The following is a 20,602-nucleotide window of genomic DNA, read 5'->3' on the forward strand; positions in this document are numbered from 1 at the left end:
TGTGAGGAGGCAAAGATCTGGGGAAAGGTATAAAACAGTTTCTAGTGTGTTGAAAGTTTCCAAGAGCACAGTGAGCTCCATTATTAGGAAGTGGAATAAATGTGAAACTACCCAGGCTCTTCCTCGAGCTCGCCGTCTGTCCAAAATGAACAACCGGGCAAGACGACCTTGGTAAGGGAGGTGACCAAGAATCCTATGAACACTCTGACAGAACTACAGAGTTCCTTGGCTGAGATGGGAGAACCTGGTGGAAGGACAACGGTCTCTGCAGCACATCACAAATCTAGGCTTTATGGGAGAGTGGCCGGATGGAAGCTACTCCTGAGAAAAGCGCACATGACAGCACACCTGGAGTTTGCAAAAAGGAATGAGAAAGATTCTGAGAGCATGAGGCAAAATATTTTATGCTGTGATGAGATGAAAGTTGAACTCTTTAGCCTGAATGCAAAGCGCTATGGCTGTCAGAAACCCAGCACAGCTTATCATCCATCTTATACCATATCTACCATGAAGCATGGTGGTGGCAGGATCATGCTATGGGAATGCTTTTCAGTGGCCTTTCACTTCAGAGTGCAAAAGACCTTTGAATGCGGCGAAGATTTACATTCCAACAGGACAATGACCCCAAGCATGTGGCCAAAGCAACACTGGAATGGCTTCAGAACAAGTCCTTGATTGGCCCAGCCAAAGCCCACACTTGAATCCATTTGAGAATCTTTGGAAAGACTTGAAGATTGCTGTTCACCGACGCTCCCCATCCAACTAGACAGAGCTTGAGCAAATCTGCAAGGAAGAATGGGAGAAACTCCCGAAATCCAGATGTGTAAAGCTGATACAGACAAACCCAAGAAGACTTGAAGCTGTAATCACTGCCAAAGGCACTTATACGAAGTATTGACTCAGAGGGTTGAATACTTTTGTGAGTTAGATATTTCTGTTCACACCATGGAGTCTAGAAATCCGAAGCAGAATGACAACTAGAGTCTCCTCGATTGGAGGAAAGGTTAAGGGGCCCAAATATATACTTGCTGTAAGTGATCAAACTTGGAAAACTCTACGTTGCAAAATTAATTTATGTAGTGTTTTATTTTAAACTCTTTTCAAAGTGAAATTTTTTATCTTGCACTCATGAACATTAAGGAGATCATTTGGACAGGAATATCAGTTTAAATACACATATATTAACGTGCCTGTGGTGAACGTGTACATCAGGTGTAAAAACTCAAAAATGAAAAGAACTCTGATCTGAGGTTAATTACACGTATGAAAATACAAACTCTCAGGTCACGTCTAATATATACCACACCTATGAACTCTCACTCTCACGTCATGACTAATATACTGTGCATCAATGGCTCAACTAATGTCGAGCATATTGCAGTGGAGGTTCAAATCCCACAATGTACCAAACAGTGTTAACTCTTAGATGCAGAAGTGGGTAATTTTTGACTCGGCATGGTTTTTGTTTTGCTCGAACTTGGTGATAAAAACATTTTTACACATGACCTCTCATATGTGCTGAGAATAAAGGGTAATACGTGTTCCTATGTGTGTTTTATTTTATTTTTCTTTCAGGATCGCTGCAAAATAGAACTTGACTGTGCATCTTTGCATCCCAGCTTGGGTCGCTTCATAGGTTCAAATTGGCTCCAAGTGAAGTCTCTGAAAATGAGCTTCAGGCTTTTTTTGGCTTGAACTTGCTGGCCGGCTCTGAGAGGAGTTGGGAAGTTCCCAGAAGGGAACTGTTCAGCGAGCACTTGTGTAACGGTAGTGTCCGTAGATTCAGTAAACAGCAACAGGAACGAGAATCAAGAGGCTTTTCTTAATTCGGCATTCTCCCTCTTCTGCGCATGCGCACCCTTCCTCTATTCACCCCCCATCACGTGGTTCCCCGAACCAACAGACACAGCAGTTACCCTATATACCACGCGACGATGTCAGTTTCTCGCTTTGAAGACATCCCGCGCTATTTGTGCTTTGATAACAAGCATACAAGAGCCCCTTCAGTCGGACAGAATGGCAGCCTTCCACTACATTTGGGTCCTGTTCCTCAAAAACTGTATGGAGAGCTTTGTTCGATTTGAGTGTATAACAATTGACGAACAACTCATACCGTTTAGAGGACGTTGCTCCTTCGTTCAGTACATGCCGAGCAAGCCAGCTAAATATGGGCTGAAAGTTTTCTGGGCTTGTGACTCCAAGACAGCTTATGCTCTGGATGGAATTGCATACACAGGGATACACAGCCTGGTCAACCTGTGCAGAAGAATTTGGCAAAATATTGTCACAACATTGTGCACTGAATTTAGGGGTACAGGAAGAAATGTGACGATGGACAATTTTTTTCATGAGTGTACCACTGCCTGAGGAGCTGCTCACCAAAGGACTCACACTTGTAGGCACACTCAGAAAAAACAAACCTCACATCCCACCGGTGATGGCAGCCAATAAGCAATGACAGCGGTACAGCAGTTTATTTGGATTCAGGGACAACATCACCATGGTCAGCTATGTGCCAAAACAAAGAAAAGCTGCAATTCTTCTCAGCACGTTCCACCACGACAATGCCATTGATGAAGACAAGAGAACGAAAAAGAAACCTGAAATTATCCAGTATTACAAGAGAACAAAAGCTGGTGTGGACACGATGGATCAGATGGTCCGCACACACTCGTGTAAACGGCAAAGCAGGAGGTGGCCTGTGGTGTTGTGGCATAACGTCATGTATGTAGCTTGCCTCAATGCATACATCCTGTTTACGTTACAACACCCACATTATTTGCCGAATGTGACCCACAAACGCCGCTTGTTCATGAAATAACTTGTCCCATACACACTCGCGAGGGGGGAAGGATATAGGGCAAAACAATTCTGGGGGAGAAAACGTTCTTTTTGCTAAGTTTGAGTCCAGTGGGTAAAGGGTGTGTAAGATACATTGGAACAAACCACACACACACACACACACACACACACACACACACACACACACACACACACACACACACACACACACACACACACACACACACACACACACGGTTCCTGTAAAGGGGATGGGGAGTGGCGGGGTGGTTAAAAAATTAAATACACACAAAGGAATATGTATTACCCTTTATTCTCAGCACAAATGAAAGGTCATGTGTAAAAATGTATTGATATGGTGATAAAACAATAATTCTTAGCCCGGGTCAAAAAGTACCCACTCCTGGATGAAAGCGAATTTTTTGATGAAACATTATTACAACAATCCTGAAAGACAAAAATAAATAAATAAAACAAACACATACGAATATGTATTACCCTTCATTTGAAGCATATATGGAAGGTTATGCATAGAAATGTTTTTATAACAAAGTTATAAGGGAAAAAAAATCAGGCCGGGTCTAAAAGACTCAGGAATGCATTGAAGGGTGGAGAAATGTTTTTTTTAAAAATTTGTTCAATATTCAAAGAATACACCTCAAAGAATATAAAAAGATAATTACATTTACTTTTGATATTTCTTTTTTGCAACAATAAAAGCCTGACAACTCAGGGTCACTAATTACCCACTTCTGGATGCAAAACTTTATTTTACTACTGCATCTAAGGGTTAACTGTACCTGTGGAACGTTCCAAATTATGTCGGACTATGCACACGCGAGACCTGAGGAAAGACACGAGCACCTTGGTTCTTGTAAAACCAACAGGTTTATTTGCAAACAACAAAAGGGGAAGATTAATTCAATAAATATCTACATGCAAAAGAACTACGGACCTGTGGTGCCACACACCAGACTCAAGCACAGACGGAAAGGGAACAAAAACCGGGTGGCTTATCTGGAGGTAACGGAGGAGGATGGGGAGGTGAGCAGCCACGAACAGATAGTGAGGAGGTGATGAAGAGACGAGCAGGATGACGAACTGGTGGGCAAGCAACGAAAACGGGCACAGGGTGAATGGAGGAATGCGAGCATGTCAGCAGATGAGTAGTTGCCCTCAAGGAAGTGACCCTTTTTCTCCCCTCCAAGCATGACGCTCTCCCTGGCAACACTTAAATTAGCCTCAGACCTCTGTAGTCTCCTCAGAAGGAGACTGTAGGTCCCGTGATGACATTCTGGGGTTCTTAGCGACTTCTTTCAGTATCTTGCGGTCTGCTCTCGGGCTGAACTTGCTGGGGCGGCCTGGCTTGAACAAGTTGGCAGTTGTTTGGAATCTTCTCCACTTGTAGATGATCTTCCGGACAGTCGAATGATTGATTTCAAATTGTTTGGAGATCTTTTTAAATCCCTTCCCAGACTCGTAGGCATCTATAACCTTCTTTCTGAAGGCCACAGAGAGCTCTTTTGATTTGGGCATGGTGACGCCGCACACTTCAACAACAAAGAGCAAACCAAACTAAATGTCTGAGGTTTAAATAAGACAGGTTCCTCCAAGATCCTCTCCAACGATGTTCTAATCATTTGCACCTGAGCTGGTGCACCTGATTCTAATTTTAGGTATTTGAAGTAGTGATAAATGTAGGGGTGAAGTGCGGTGCTATGCGCACGACTTGTTTGCCAAGAAGATAAGCAACAACGCGGGTAACCAAAAAGAGTCTTTATTACAAAGCTCAACTATAGCACTGAAGTGCTCGGGGCTGCGCAACCCCGTGTATATCCCGAGGCCACGCCTACCCCTCGGGCGTGGCCGACACCCTCTTGGTGCGCGGAATGATGTCACCGCGCCAGCGAGCCACCGTGTCTGCCACACGCGCCCCCCCAGAATTCCCGCGCACCTGAAGGGTCAGTTTGCGGGGCAAACGGATGACCCGGCCGAAGCGCCCTCTGGCGGCTGGCGGCGTCTGGGATGCCGGGATGTCATCTGGGATGCCCCCGGCGGCACCTGGGATGGGTGCAGGACCGGGGGGGGGGGGGCGTGCCGGCAGGGCTGGGCGGTGCCGGAGGTCCGCTCACCGGGGGTTGGCCCCGACGCGGGGGCCGAGCCACTGGCGGGGGGTGGTCCACGTCGAGATGGGCCGGCTTGAGGCGGTCCATGGAAACGCGGTCAGGAGTACCACCGATGTCGAGGGTGAAGTGTTTCGCCCCGGTCTCCAGCACGCGGAAGGGCCCGTCGTAGGGGGCCGCAGCGGTGTCCGGTGGGCGTCGTGGCGGACGAACACGTACTCCGCCGTGCGAAGCTCCGGGGCGACGTGCGTTGGCGGGCACCCATGGTGCACCGTCGGCACCGGAGCGAACCTCCGGGCGGTCTCCTGCAGTGCGGAGCGCTGACCATGGTGCCGTGGAGTCGGGGAGGAACTCGCCCGGGACCCGCAGCGGTTGTCCGAAGACCAACTCCGCCGCGGATGCGCACAGGTCCTCCTTGGGCGCCGTCCAGAGGCCCAGCAGGACCCAGGGGAGCCTGTCGACCCAGCCGCCGTCGTGGAGGCTGGCCCGGAGCGCGGCCTTCAAGGAGCAATGGAAGCGCTCGCACAGGCCATTGGCCTGGGGGTGGTAGGCCGTGGTGCGGTGCAGCTGTACGCCGAGCCCCCGCGCGACCGCCCCCCAGAGCTCCGAGGTGAACTGGGGGCCGCGGTCGGACGAGATGTCCGAGGGGGCGCCGAACCGGGCAACCCAGGTGGCGATGAACACCTGCGCGACGTCCGCCACCGTCATCGCCGCCAAAGGCACGACCTCCGGCCACCGGGTGGTGCGGTCCACCATGGTGAGGACGTGGGTGAAACCCCGCGAGGGGGGAAGAGGTCCCACCAAGTCCACGTGAACGTGGTCGAACCGACGTTCGGGCACCGTGAACGGGGCCAACGGGGCCTGGGTGTGGCGGTGCACCTTCATGCGCTGGCACGCGAGGCACGTCCTGGTCCAATCGCGGACGGCCTTCCGGAGGCCATGCCAGACGAACTTGTCGGCGACCAGCCTCTGGGAGGCCTTCGTGCCCGGGTGGGACAGGCCGTGGATGGCGTCAAAAACCCGGCGCTGCCAGGCCGCGGGCACGATGGGGCGAGGCCGCCCGAGGGAGACGTCGCACAAGAGGGCCGTGCCCGCGCCGTCGAATGGCACCTCAGTGACGCGGAGGCCCATGACGGCGGTCCCCAAGGCCTGGACGTCGGGGTCGGCAGTCTGGTCCGCCTCCATCTGGGCATAGTCGATCCTGAGGTGGACCGCGTGGGCAACGGACCGGGAAAGGCAATCCGCCACCGGGTTGTCCTTTCCCGTGATGTGCCGGATGTCCGTCGTGTACTCGGACACGGCCGAGAGGTGCCGCTGCTGCCGGGCCGACCATGGCTCGGCGACCTTGGCCATCGCGAAGACCAGGGGCTTGTGGTCGATGAAGGCCATGAACAAACGGCCCTCGAGCAGATGGCGGAAGTGCCGGACCGCCAGGTGGAGCCCGAGCAACTCGCGGTCGAAGGTGCTGTACCGGCGTTCGTGCGGGCGAAGCTGCCGGCTGAAAAACGCCAGCGGTTGCCAAGCGCCATGCACCCATTGCTTGTGCACCGCGCCCACCGCGTAGTCTGACGCGTCGGTGGTGAGGGCGATCGGTTCATCGAGCGCTGGGTGCGTGAGCATGGTGGCGTTAGCCAAGGCGAGCTTCGCGCCCGCGAACGCCGCGTCCATCTGCTCGGTCCAAACAACGTCACCTTTGCCCGGCTTCCCCCGGAGGGCCTCGTGCAGGGGGCGCAGGAGCTGGGCGAAGCGGGGCAGGAAACGGTGGTAAAAGTTCACCATGCCCAGGAACTCCTGGAGCCCCCTGATCGTGCGGGGGCGCGGAAACCCCTTGACCGCTTCCACCTTTGCCGGTAAGGGGGTGGCCCCGTGCCTGGTGACGCGGTGCCCCAAAAAGTCGATTTCGGCGACACCGAACCGGCACTTGGCGGGGTTTGCGATCAGGCCATGCTGGCCCAGCCGTTCAAAGAGCGTGCGGAGGTGGCGGAGGTGCTCTTCGCGGGACGCGCTTGCGACAAGGATGTCGTCCAGGTGGACGTAAACGCAATCCAAGTCGTGCAAGATGCTTTCCATCAACCGTTGGAACGCCTGAGCCGCAATCTTCAACCCGAAGGGCATCTGAAGAAACTCGAGGAGGCCGAATGGTGTAATGACGGCCGTCTTCGGTATGTCCTCCGGCCTGACGGGGACCTGGTGGTATCCGCGGATGAGGTCCACCTTAGAAAAGAAGGACATTTTCGCCAACCGGGCGGAAAAGTCCTGAATGTGAGGGACCGGGTAGCGGTCGGGGGTGGTGGCATCGTTGAGGCGGTGGTAGTCTCCGCACAGCCGCCATCCCCCGCCGGGCTTCGGCACGATGTGCAGTGGCGATGCCCAAGCGCTCTTGGAGCGCCGTACGATGCCCAGCCGCTCCAGCGTAGCGAACTCCGCCTTCGCCACTGCGAGCTTCGTCGGCTCGAGGCGGCGTGCCCGGGCGTAGACCGGTGGCCCGACAGTGGGGATGTGATGCTCCACCCCATGCTTGACGGCCACCGCCGAGAAGGTGGGCCGCGTGAGGGCCAGGAAGCTGGCGAGGAGGCGGGTGAACTCGTCCGCTGCCGGAAGCGAACAGGCCAACCTCGCCGGGACCGAACCGCTCAGCAAGCCGCTTGGTGAGCCGCTCGGTGACCCGCTCAGGGAGCTGCCCAACGAACTGCTCAGCGTGCAAGCCAGCGAGCTGAACGTTTCGGCCTGGACGAGGCGTCTGTTCTTCACGTCCACCAACAACCCATTTGCACATAGGAAGTCCGCACCGAGCAATGCCATGGGCACACTGGCGGTTATGAACGTCCATTGAAAGCGTTGCCCTCCGAACCGCAGGGAGAGGCAGCGCTTCCCGAATGTGCGTATGGGTGTACCGTTGGCTGCAAGCAACGCGGGGCCCCAGCCCGCGGTTCGCTTGTCGGACGTGGAGGCGGGGATCACGCTCACCTGTGCGCCCGTGTCGCAGAGGAAGCGACGCCCGGACAAGGTGTCCATGACAAAAAGGAGGCTGCCGGAATGGCCGACGCTCAGGGCCGCTACCGAGCGCCGGCTTGGTAGTTTCCCGACTTCCTAGCCTTGTGGCCAAACCTGGCGTGGAAACGGCACCAGGTTTGCGGCGGAGGCGGAGGCCGCGGTTTTCGTGGTGGTGGTGCGCGGGGCGTTGCGGCGGCCACGCGGTGTGCATCGGCATCAGCCTCGGGAACCACGAGGTGTGCATCAGCATCAGCCTCGGGATCCGCGACGGCCGCACCGACTCTCGCCCGCGTGTCACAAGCCGCGAAAAACTTGTCGGCCTCGACGGCCAGAGCGCGAGGTTCCTTTATTTTGGAACCGGCCAATGCGAGGCGTACCTGTGCCGGCAGCTGGCGTAGGAAGAGCGCCCGGAATAAAAAATCTGGGGCTTTGTCACCCAGCAACGACAGCATGTGATCCATCCGCACCGATGGTCGTGTGTCGCCGAGTTCGGGAAGGTCCAGGAGGCGGTCGGCCCGTTCGCACTCCGTGAGGCCGAACGTGGTGATGAGGAGACACTTGAGCGCCTCGTACCTGTGGTCGGCCGGTGGGTTCCGCAGGACGGACACGACTCGGGCGGCTGTGCCGGGCCCGAGGGCGGCGATGACGTGGTAATAACGCGTCTCATCCGCCGTTACGCCTCGAAGTTGGAACTGTGCCTCGGCCTGCATGAACCACACCTCGGCCTGAGCTTCCCAAAACTCAGGGAGCTTCACCGCGACCGCGTTGTTTGACATTGGCGCGTTCTGTTGGTCAGCGGTGGCTGAACCAGCGTCGAGGTCACCAGTGAAGTGCGGTGCTATGCGCACGACTTGTTTGCCAAGAAGATAAGCAACAACGCGGGTAACCAAAAAGAGTCTTTATTACAAAGCTCAACTATAGCACTGAAGTGCTCGGGGCTGTGCGCTCCGTGTATATCCCGAGGCCACGCCTACCCCTCGGGCGTGGCTGACACCGTCTTAGTGCGCGGAATGATGTCACCGTGCCAGCGAGCCATCGTGTCCACCACAGGGGTGTACTTACTTTTTCCACATGCGAAATTTGCATTTATGTTTATTTAAATTATACAATGGACTACAAAATGTAAATGTTTCATGATATTTGTTATATTATATCACCTTTATCTATCAATATTGTTGAAGATCAAATAGCTGTATATTGAAATATGTTGAAAAAGTCAAAACTTTACATGGGGTGTACTTACATTTTCACGTGCCCCCTCAAACCTATACCAATCAGAGCTGAGTATCTGGTCACATGACAGGGTGATCTGGTCACATGTGATTACGTCTGATGTCATTACGGCAATACGGCAGCCGACTCTCCACAATCCAGCATTTTGATTCCAATTTCGTTGAGGCCGAACATATCGTCGAATCTGTCATATATCACAATCACCATTCTCTACATTTATGTTTTTCATTCAGTGTGAAACACAAACAAACCGATTGTTAAAATACCATGAAATAACAAAAGCATCGGCGTTACGGGTCGTCCAACGACACAGTACGTTTAGGCCTTAGGCAGGAAGGGTCCTGTTATTTACTTAACCCTTGTGGGGTATATGGATTATAGTAGATCTTCGCGCAGTTCTGTAAGTAAAACTTACCTCACGGATGTTGGGATTCTTCCAAATTTCTTTCTTTAATGTTATAAACAGCATTAGCGGCTGTTTAAAAAGCCAATCATATGTGTTTGTGGTTTATAATATTTTACAAGCCCGGCTATGCTGCTGTTGGACTTCCGGTCTTGTTTTTCTATATCTCTGAACATCAATCTACTTGATTTTTTAATAAAATCTAAACAACCCGATCTTGATCGGATGACCCAGCTTGTCATGTATATGAACATGAACTGTCACATCATGTATATCATACTTATGAACATGAATTGTCATATCACGTATAATATCACATGTGTGAATCGGAACTCTCATGCTAGGTCTAATGTCACACGTATGAACATAACCTCACATCATATATAATTTTACATGAGATATGACCATAAACTGTCACGACATGCATGAGATCCAATAAACGATCAAAACAAAACTCAAAAGGCATGTAAAATGACGATGTCTTACTACGGGCAACTCATCTTCTTAACCACATGTCTGCAGAGAGGAGTGCAACGGGCAGGGGAGACGTTTCGGACGTGAGCTCCTCCAGAAAGCAGGGACAAAAAGGATGACTTTTATCTGTCTCAACGATTGGTTCAGAAAATTCATTGTCCTTATCTTTCCGTCAACGAATCTGGTCTTTATAGAGAGTAGTTTTCCATGATGTGTTGGGAGGAATCCTTACATCCCGTTGCCAATCCATGACAATGAACATGGACCATGCAAGATGGATGAAATCTTGGCCGAGCTGCTAAAACTCAAGGAGTTTGGCAAAAAGAATAGCATGATCTTTTTGTTGAACCATAAAGGTTATTTTACACCAAACAATTTATACAACTCTTTTTGAGAATTAATTACAACACCACAAACAACGTTACCATTCTTAAAAACCCTATATACCCTGACCTGCCATATACTGTAGAGTTTTCCTTACGGATTAAACTCGATGGAGATGGATTCCTGCAGCCTGGAACGTTTCACTTAACATAAAACATTTATGATTACCGTCGTAACCCGGCACCTTTCAAATGTAATGTTATGAAAGACAAGGAACGTTGTTTAGATCCTGTTAAATAACACAGCTGCTGGAGAGCAGGTTTGCCCAGGCAGAGGAGAGCTTTACCAGATGATCACCATATATATATATATATTTCACGAAGGGGAAACACACTAACCCGATGACATGACACTGACGTCAAGCACATAAATTATACCACACGGATGCCTCCGAGTTTGGAGGTGATGTGTTGGTATAATTTATGTGCATGACGTCAATGTCATGTCATTGGGTTAGTGTGCTTCCTTAGTCAAATTTAATGTTCCTGACTGCAAACCTCCTAATTGTTGAGGAGCAGGGCACAGACAATGTGTCAGCGTGTCAGGCTACACCTGTTGCTAACAGGTTGTGCAGCAATTGCTGGGGTGGACTTAATCTGTGCCTTGCTTCCCAGTCAAGTTAGGGGGTTCAACCTGTATATGTACAGTCACGTGAAAAAGTAAGTACACCCCGTGTAAAGTTTTGACTTTTTCAACACATTTCAACATACAGCTATTTGATCTTCATTTCAACAATATTGATAGATAAAGGTGATATAATATAACAAATATCATGAAACATTTACATTTTGTAGTCCATTGTATAATTTAAATAAATATAAATGCAAATTTCTCATGTGGAAAAGGTAAGTACACCGTTGGCTCTAATAGGTAGTATTGCCCCCTTTGGCAGAAACAACCTCAAGTAGGCATTTCTTATAACTATCTACCATTATCTGACATCAACTGGGAGAAATTTTTGCCCACTCCTCCATGCAGAATTCTATCAGCTGTGCAATGTTTGAGGGGTTTCTTGCATGCACAGCTCCTTTCAAATCCCCCCACAACATCTCGATGGGATTTAGATCCGGGCTTTGACTTGGCCATTCCAGAACCCTCCATTTTTTCTTTTCAGCCATTCCTTGGTGGATTTACTGGTATGTTTAGGGTCATTGTCATGTTGCGAGGTCCATATTCGGTTGAGCTTCAACTTTCCGACAGATAGCCTCACATTATCCTCAAGCACCCTCTAGTACAATGAAGAATTCATAGTGGATTATATGATGGTGAGCTGCCCAGGCCCTGATGCAGCAAAGCTGCCCCAAACCATAATATTTCCACCACCATGCTTTACATTTGGTATCAGGTTCTTGTGGTCAAATGCTGTCTTTGGTTTTCGCCAAACATGTCTTCTGATACTGTGGCCAAATAGCTCTACCTTTGACTCATATATCCAGAGCACATTGTTCCAGAAGTGCTGGTCTTTGCCTAGGTGTTCATTGGCAAACTTTAGTCTTGCCCTGATGTTCTTTTGGGACAGCAAAGGTTTCCTCCTGGCACACCTCCCATATAGATCAAATTTGTGCAGCTTCTTTCTAATGGTAGACTCATGCACTTTGACATCAACCGTGGCAAGAGCTACCTGTAGGTCCCCTGATGACATTCTGGGGTTCTTAGAGACTTCTTTCAGCATCTTGCGGTCTGCTCTCGGGCTGAACTTGCTGGGTCGGCCTGGCGTGGACAAGTTGGCAGTTGTTTGGAATCTTCTCCTCTTGTAGATGATCTTCCGGACAGTCGAATGATTGATTTCAAATTGTTTGGAGATCTTTTTAAATCCCTTCCCAGACTCGTAGGCATCTATAACCTTCTTTCTGAAGGCCTCCGAGACCTCTTTTGATCTTGGCATGGTGACGACGCACACTTCAACAACAAAGAGCAAACCAAACTAAATGTCTGAGGTTTAAATAAGACAGGTTCCTCCAAGATCCTCTCTGATGATGTTTGCACCTCATTTACACCTGAGCTGGTGCACCTGATTCTAATTTTAGGTATTGGAAGTCGTGATAAATGTAGGGGTGTACTGACTTTTTCCACATGCGGAATTTGCATTTATGTTTATTTAAATTGTACAATGGACGACAAAATGTAAATGTTTCATGATATTTGTTATATTATGTCACCTTTATCTATCGATGTTGTTGAAGTGAAGATGAAATAGCTGTATGTTGAAATATGTTGAAAAAGTCAAAACTTTACATGGGGTGTACTTACTTTTTCACGTGACTGTATGTATATATGCACACATATATATACACACACACACACACACACACACACATACATATATATATATATATTGTTACAGACGCGGCTTAGATGTTATTTACCGAGCGGTTTGGTATGACCACGTCTGCACAAGTTACCCGATTATACCCGAACGTTGACTAATCGCGCTACGCTAGATCAATGAAGGAAAAGACACACGGCTGGGATTAAAATGACACGACACCAGGGATACGGTTCTCAAGACCTCCGGAGGAGGTTATATTAGTGCGGAAGGTTCAGATTACAGGGATGAGAGGTACAGCATAGAAAGACAAGCACTTAGACACACTCTTATATTAACCCCAACAGACGACAGATAAACGGGACAAAAGGCTGACTCACACGGGGATTGATGGCAAGGAAAGCGGGTATTCGATGGCCAGCACAAGGTGCACCTTGTGCTCAGGGACAGGATAGCGCGGCCCAAAAGATGCAGGAGGTCTCTCAGCGCTCGGAGGTGGCTCTCTTGTCTTCTCAAGCTCGGGGCGCATCTCACGTCACGTCCGGTACGTGGCCGCGTATATCCGGCGGGGAGTGACACGCCCTCGGCTCGTTAGCTCCGCCCCAGATGGAATCGGCACGTTGCTTCTCATTGGGTGCGTGCTGGGGGGGGGGGGGGTTACCGGCTCCGCCCTTGACGAGGGGCTGACAAGGAGCCCCTTCGTGGTAACCCCGTCGGAGCGCATCGTCAATGGCGGCTAACCGAGCCGCTGTGAGGACGCACACTCCTCCGCGCAGCGCCGTTGTTGTAGTTGTAGTTGTAGTTGTTGTTGTTGTTGTTGTTGTTGTTTGGGGAAGAAGACGGGAGGAGGCATGGGAAGGTGGAAATGGAAAAAGGAAAAGGAGGAGGAGGCATGGAAAAAAAAAAAAAAAAAAAAAAAACATTTTCCTTCTCTGTTATCATTCGTTTATTCATTCTTATTCGTTCGTTCGTTCTTCGACCACGTGTTTCTCCCCCATTTCCCCAGATAGTTTTCACTCATTAACCTTCAATGTTTACACTTTCCCCTCAAGTTATGTATTCCGTCATATTTTATAACACCTTTTTCTTCTTCTTCTTTAAAAGGCTGCTTTCGACTTGCTCACCAAATCAATTCATCCCAAAAAAAATATCCATCTCCTATAGTGCCTTTTTTCTACATTCCCTAAACTCTCCTGCACTCCATCCTCCATCCAGCGTCCTTAAACGTATTTTTAACTCGAAGGTCACAAGCAACTCATTTTGCAATAAATGTTCGTTTCCCATAAATCGTACACTTTCAAAAATCCAATCTCACCCCTCCCCTCCAAATCTTCCCCATAACCCCTCCCCTCCAAATCTTCCCCATCACCCCTCCCCTCCAAATCTTCCCCATCACCCATCCCTTTCAAATCTCCCCCCTTGCCCCCTCCCTCCTAAACGACCCCCTCACCCCTCCCCGCCAAGACGCCCCCTCGCCCCTCCCCTCCTAGACTCCTGCCTCACCCCTCCCCTCCAAATCTCCCCCATATCCCATCCCTTTCAAATCCCTCCCCTTGCCCCTTCCCTCCCAAACTTCCTCCTCACCCCTCCCCTTCAAATCTCCCCACCCTCATTGCTTCTCAATTTCCCCCCTCTCACTCCCCCTCCTCAAAGCGTCCTCCCCGCTTCTTCCCCCTTCAAACTCTCACCTCCATCTCCCCCAACCTTCTGCCTCGCTCTTCCCCTCCTCAAATAACACCTCATTGTGGCTCACCCAATCACCATCAAACCTTTTGTCCGCCCCATCCTTCCCTTTCTCCGAGCTATTCTGAAATCTCTGACACACCTTCAACAGCTCTCCCTACCTCTTCCACCTCTTCCACATCTTACCCTACCCCTCCTCCCCCCTGTTCTGTATCTGATGCTCCCCCTTCCTCTTCATTAACGGTATGGACCTCAAACATCCGGGGCCTTCGTTCAAACTTAACTGATCTCTCCATACAGGTTGCTTCTGTCAAACCAGACGTGATCTGCTTAACAGAAACTTTCCTCCTTTATGATGTCTCTGATTCCATAGTATCTCTCCCGGGCTACTCCCTCCTCCGGTATGATAGACCTGAGCCTCGTCCTGGAGGCGGGGTTGCTATCTTTATCAAAAACTCTCTTCCTCACTCGCCCTGCACTGCACTCTCTCCACCTCACCCCCAGGAATACCTCTGGCTACGGCTTCCCCTTCGCTCCCACCTCTTGTTCATATGTGTGTTGTACCGTCCACCAAACAGTGATGACTCCATCTACATCTCGCTGTCTGATGATATGGACCAACTTCTATCTACTCATCCCAACTCTCTCTTCCTCATATGTGGTGATTTCAACTGTCATCATGCCAGTTGGCTGGGTGTGGGTACCTTTCTCACCAGCCATGGCTCCTCAGCAAAGGACTTCTGCGACTCACTGGGACTGACACAATCTGTCAATTTCCCGACCCGGATCTCAGTCAACGGAACATCTTCTCTTCTGGACTTGGTTATGACTAACTTCCCTGAAAATGTCTGCTGCTCTTCTTCTGCTCCGATCGGATCATCTGATCATGTCCTTGTTAAAGTGGACATCTCTCTGACCATCCTCAGGGAGCCTGCTCAGCGTTGACGAGTCTGGCATTTCACTCAGGCCAACTGGCACGGTCTTCAAGCAGCCATCAATCATCTGGACTGGTCTACCATTTCTACCACCTCTGACATCAACTCATCCTGGGAATTCTTCCAAAGTAAATTGCTCTCTCTCATGCACAGATTTATCCCATCTCGTCTTCAGTTGTCTTACCCTTCCTCCCGTCCATGGTACACGGAATCTTGTGGTGAGGCTGTTGCTCAGAAACAACTTGCCTTCGTCTCCTGGAAAGCAAATCCAACGGAAGGAAATCTCATTTCCTTTCACAAAGCCCGAAACAAGTGTGTGTCCACCCTCAGGAGAGCCAGGAAACAATATCTCTCCGTTCTCAAGACCGAACTCTCTTATCTGTCTCCCTCTTCCAAATCCTGGTGGCGTCTGGTCAAATCCGTTTCTGGTGTTTGTTCCCCCTCCATCCCCTCCCTTACCTCAAACGGCTACACAGCTGACTCCGCACGTGAAAAAGCTGAATGCCTCAACTCTGTGTTTGCCTCTAAATCTTGTGTCCCAAACCCATCCCTCTCTGTACCCACCATACCCAGTCGTACCCTGCTGCTCCTGGACTCCGTGTCCTTTCCTCCTGACAAGGTGGAAAAGTTTCTGTCAACCCTCGACTCTGATTCTGCAACTGGACCCGACGGCATCAGCCCACGGGTCCTAAAATCCTGCTCTGCTGCTCTATCTCACCCTCTCTCTGTTCTCTTCACCCTCTCTTTTGCTCAAGGTCAACTGCCATCTGCTTGGAAATCAGCCAACATCACCGCTTTGCACAAAAAAGGTGCAAAAACAGATCCTAGCAACTACAGACCAATCAGCCTTCTCCCAATTATCAGCAAAGTCATGGAATCCATCATTGCTTCGGATATGAAATCTTTCCTCTTCTCCAATGGCTTGATCTCTGATCATCAATTTGGTTTCAGACCAGGTCACTCTACTCTGGACATGCTGCTTCTGCTGTCTCAACAATGGATGGAGGTCCTCAATGCCAAGCAGGAAATTAGAGCTGTCTCCCTCGACATATCACGTGCCTTCGACACGGTCTGGCACCCCGCTCTGCTCACCAAACTCTCCTCCTTTGGTATCCATGGAAATCTCCACGCATGGCTGGCGGACTTCCTCTCTAGTCGTCGTCAACGTGTGGCCCTGAATGGGTTTCTCTCATCTCCTCTTCCTGTTCAGGCTGGAGTTCCCCAAGGCAGTGTTCTGGGCCCCGTGCTTTTTCTGGTCTTCATCAATGATCTCTCTGACTCTCTCGAAAATCCTCTCTATCTCTTTGCTGATGACTCCACTCTCTGCCGCTCCATTCCTCTTCCCTCAGATCGGCAGTCTGCTGCCTCCTCACTCTCTGAAGACCTGGACAAAATCACAGACTGGTCAAACAAGTGGAACATGTCTTTCAATCCTGACAAATCTCACACTCTTACTATGTCTCTCCGAAAAGATCGACTGGACAACCCTCCCATCTACTTTCTCAACAATCCTCTCCAAGAAGTTCTGTCGCTCAAGATTTTGGGTCTCACTATCTGCCATGATCTTTCTTGGGAAAACCACATTTCCAAGCTGGCCTCCAAAGCCAGTCGCCGACTGGGCATCCTCCGTCGTGCGAAGTCCTTCCTCGGCACACCTGAGCTCCTCACCACATACAAGGCTTTCATCCGCAGCTCAATGGAATACTGTTCTCCCCTATGGGCCGGTGCTCCTGCCTCACACCTAGCTCGGCTTCACGCTGTTGAAACCAAAGCTTTCAGAATTATTGGAATCTCCCGCGATGAAGCTATCTCTGAGGGCCTTTCACTCACTCACCGCAGGCAGGTAGGTGGTCTTTCTGTCTTCTACCGACTCCTCTCCGGCCTTGCACCCCCAGCTCTCTCTGTGCTCTGTCCCCCAAATATTCCTACAGGTCGCACAAGATCTGCCAGCAACCCTCTGATGGTTAAACTGCCGAAATCTCGGCTCTCTGCTCACCTTCACTCTTTCATTCCTCTTTTCTCCCGCCTCTGGAACAAACTCCCTCACTCCCTTCAATCCCACTCCTCCCTCCAGGTCTTTAAAACAGCTGTTCACCACCATCTCTTATCTTCCCCCATCCAAAACCTTGATCTTTTCTACCCCCGCTAATTCACCCCAGATCCACCTTGTTTGAAATTCCAACTTCTTTCCTGGAAGTCCTGGCAGTGTCCATATGTTTTATACCTCTCCCACCGCCCCCTTCCCACGCCCCCCCCCCCTAAAGCCCTCGCCCTCTCTCAGATCTCTCGATGTCTCCATGTCTCTCGGTCCCTGCTCTCAAATGTTGTGTTTGTGTCCTTCCCCCTCTCTCCCCATCTTGTCTACCGCTCCCTATGTTATATGTTTTATGTGTCGGTTTGTCTTTCGGTGTGATTAATGTTCGCTCTTTCACGAGCCTCGACCTTGTATACAAAAAAAAACAAAAAAAAAAAACAAAAGGTCCTAAACTCACTACTGGTGCCATATAATCACATTCTGGTGCAACGAAGAGTCGGAATTAATGGAAACGAGTCCTTAACTGACATAGACTAAGAATAACTAGCAAGATGTCCGAAAGTTGTCTACGTGTGATGCGGTGGACCTGGGCACGACATTTAATGGGGGAAAAAGGGGAAGGTCGGTTCTACAGAGTGTTGTTTACAGACAATGGGACTAGGGAATGGGGGATTGGGGATAGTTGGGGAGTATTGGGGAAATAGGGGAATATTTACAAGCGGATATGGAGGCCAAATTCCATATTCGCAACATTGCACCCTTCTCTACCCTCGGGGCGTCCCGACCCGATAAATTTTTACCTATTTTAGTGTGGCACTCAGATGTAGTTCCCTCTACTATTAACTCTACCCTGAGTGCGACAGTTTTACAGATTTCACAAATGAGTAAATATGTCCCCCTGCGACGTTGCACCCTTCTCCTCTCAGAAACACACCCACAGGATAACCGAATCCGGAAAGAATTCGCAAACTAAACATACAGCCGGTAGGGAGCATTATTTACACGACTACGCTGCTATTTAAACTACGATCCAGGACCTGTTTTTGGAGGGACACATGCAGATGTTATGCATAGAGAGCGCACGCATGCCAGCATCGATACACCAACCCACGAGTGCTCTGTGGCCTACGGCCTTTAATAACGTGCAGAGCACCCTTTCCCAGCATGAAAAGCACCACCCCATCATGTACAGTCAGCACCATCCGGTGCACCAATAAAGTGTTTATAATCACCGGTGGTGTCGCAGCCGGCCGATGTTCTGCCGCTGGTCTTGCCTTCGTGTGGTGCACTTGGCCTTCTTGCCTCTTTCAAAAATAAAGAAAGGCGCCAACCGCGTCCATTTCTATATTGTGGCCGTCAGGGGGCCAACTGTTAGTGGTTCACCTTGTATGGCATAGGTGCCACGTTGACCCATAGGTCCATCCATGGGTGGTGCTTGGCCGCAAAAGAACTGCGGTCCATTGTGGGTGGCCACAAACATTGCGGTCCATATGGTGTATCGATCCAAGCAGCAAGCAGCGAAAGTGCAGGCCCACAACTGCGAAGCCAGCACCTCTCTCTCCTCTCTCTCTCTGCCCCAAAGCCAGATCCTCGGAGGTGGGAGACAAAAGAAGCAGACAAGTGAGTAAGGTGGTAAGGGCGCAAAAGTGCACGCAATGCAAGGTAATGCACACTGGGGGCACATGGGAACCAGGTGAGACAGGTACGTTCCTACCGTACGCTCCCCCCCCCCACCAGGTAACCTACATGGCCCCTCCCTTACCCCTTACTGTATCCACAAAACACAACACTACCCATAAACATCTACTTTACAAATCAACAAACATCCCTACTGTCTTCCCCGTTCCTCCCATATACCAAATTCGTCTTCTCTCCCTCCTAACCAATCAAATTTGCCATTTTCAACTCAACATCATAATTTGCCATCTCCAACTCAACATCATAATTTGCCATTACCAATTCATCATCAGTCCCTCCTAGGGAGGGAGAGATGGAATCACCCCAATGTCTCATCCACGTCGTGATGCGTCTCACAAATCCTCACCGCAATTCTCATTTCCTGCACAGAACAAAGAAAACACAGGTGTGGAGTCATCATCATCACCACAGGCAAGTGGCTGCGTATGGTGCGACAGGTTCATCAATCCTAACTATTTCCTAAATGACTTTAACAACTTTACACTACCCGGGGTCTTTCTCCGGCCAAACCATTGGCCCTCTTACACTATGGGTTCTAAAAACCAATTCCCATTGGCCAAACTGTGGTGCTTTTCAATTTGGGGTCTCACTCCCCCGATTCATCTCCCGGTGCCCTCGCACAATTTCCGGGCTGTGGCGTGTACCTCTCCCAGCGGGTCTACCCACCTGCACACCTCCGCCACTGCAGTTGCCTCCGAGCTTACCTGCTCCCTGCCCTAACCTAACTACCTGGGGAAGGCCCTCTGGCACTCTCCCCACTCGGTGCCCTCTCTGGCACTGGGCTACCCGGGTCCGTCCTCCGGATCCTCGGGCCCCACTGACACTAACGGCTCCCAGAGCCCACCTGCGGCCTCACCTGGCCGACATCCTCACAGTGGTGGAGTGCCCAACCAACTACACACACTAACAGGCTACACGCCCAGCCATTTCCACAACACTAATGCACCCATTCACAACACCATTCTGCAACCGCACCACAGATGCCAATATCCTACCACAATTTACCTGTACCCTCTACCTAACACTTACACTACCCGCCCCGGGTACTCGTGAAAGGGGTCCACTCTTCCCCATCCACACCTTCGCACCATGCACACCACTCTGTACCACTTACTCCAACTCTCTCCACACACCTGTACTTGCACACCTGTGCTCTCACACCTGGTGCCACCTGCACCCTTCTCTCCCCAAGCGCATTCGCGCTGATCCACAACACTCATTACTCACACACTGTTCCACACACCTGTCCAGTTGCACACCTGTGCAATCACACCTGTTCCATCCTCACACACACACGGCATCATCTCATCTAACTACTCCCCTCTGCAACTTGCGCTTCCCAGTCGTCCCTTTAAACTATTGCGCTCCCACGTCATTATCATCCATACTAATCTACCTGCGTCCCCACTACAGGTATCAGTCACTAACTAAACTTAACGTCACCTAATGTCATCTTTCTAGATCCCTACAATATAACCTAACCCACCCGGGCTAGTTTTCACTGCCATACACCCCATAATCTATTGCTCCTTTGCCCCCATATGGGAAGGGTGGCAGGGATGCCACCCTTAC

General features: G+C 50.3%; 1 protein-coding gene across 1 annotated transcript in view; it reads left to right on the top strand.

The window, feature by feature from the left end:
- The window catches only part of MTARC1 (mitochondrial amidoxime reducing component 1), a 590,200-nt gene that overhangs the window by 343,929 nt on the left and 225,669 nt on the right, over positions 1–20,602 (top strand). The window lies entirely within an intron of this gene.

Source organism: Myxine glutinosa, chromosome 9 (genome assembly GCF_964187855.1).
Source record: "Myxine glutinosa chromosome 9, kmMyxGlut1.1, whole genome shotgun sequence".
NCBI classification, from domain to species: domain Eukaryota; kingdom Metazoa; phylum Chordata; class Myxini; order Myxiniformes; family Myxinidae; genus Myxine; species Myxine glutinosa.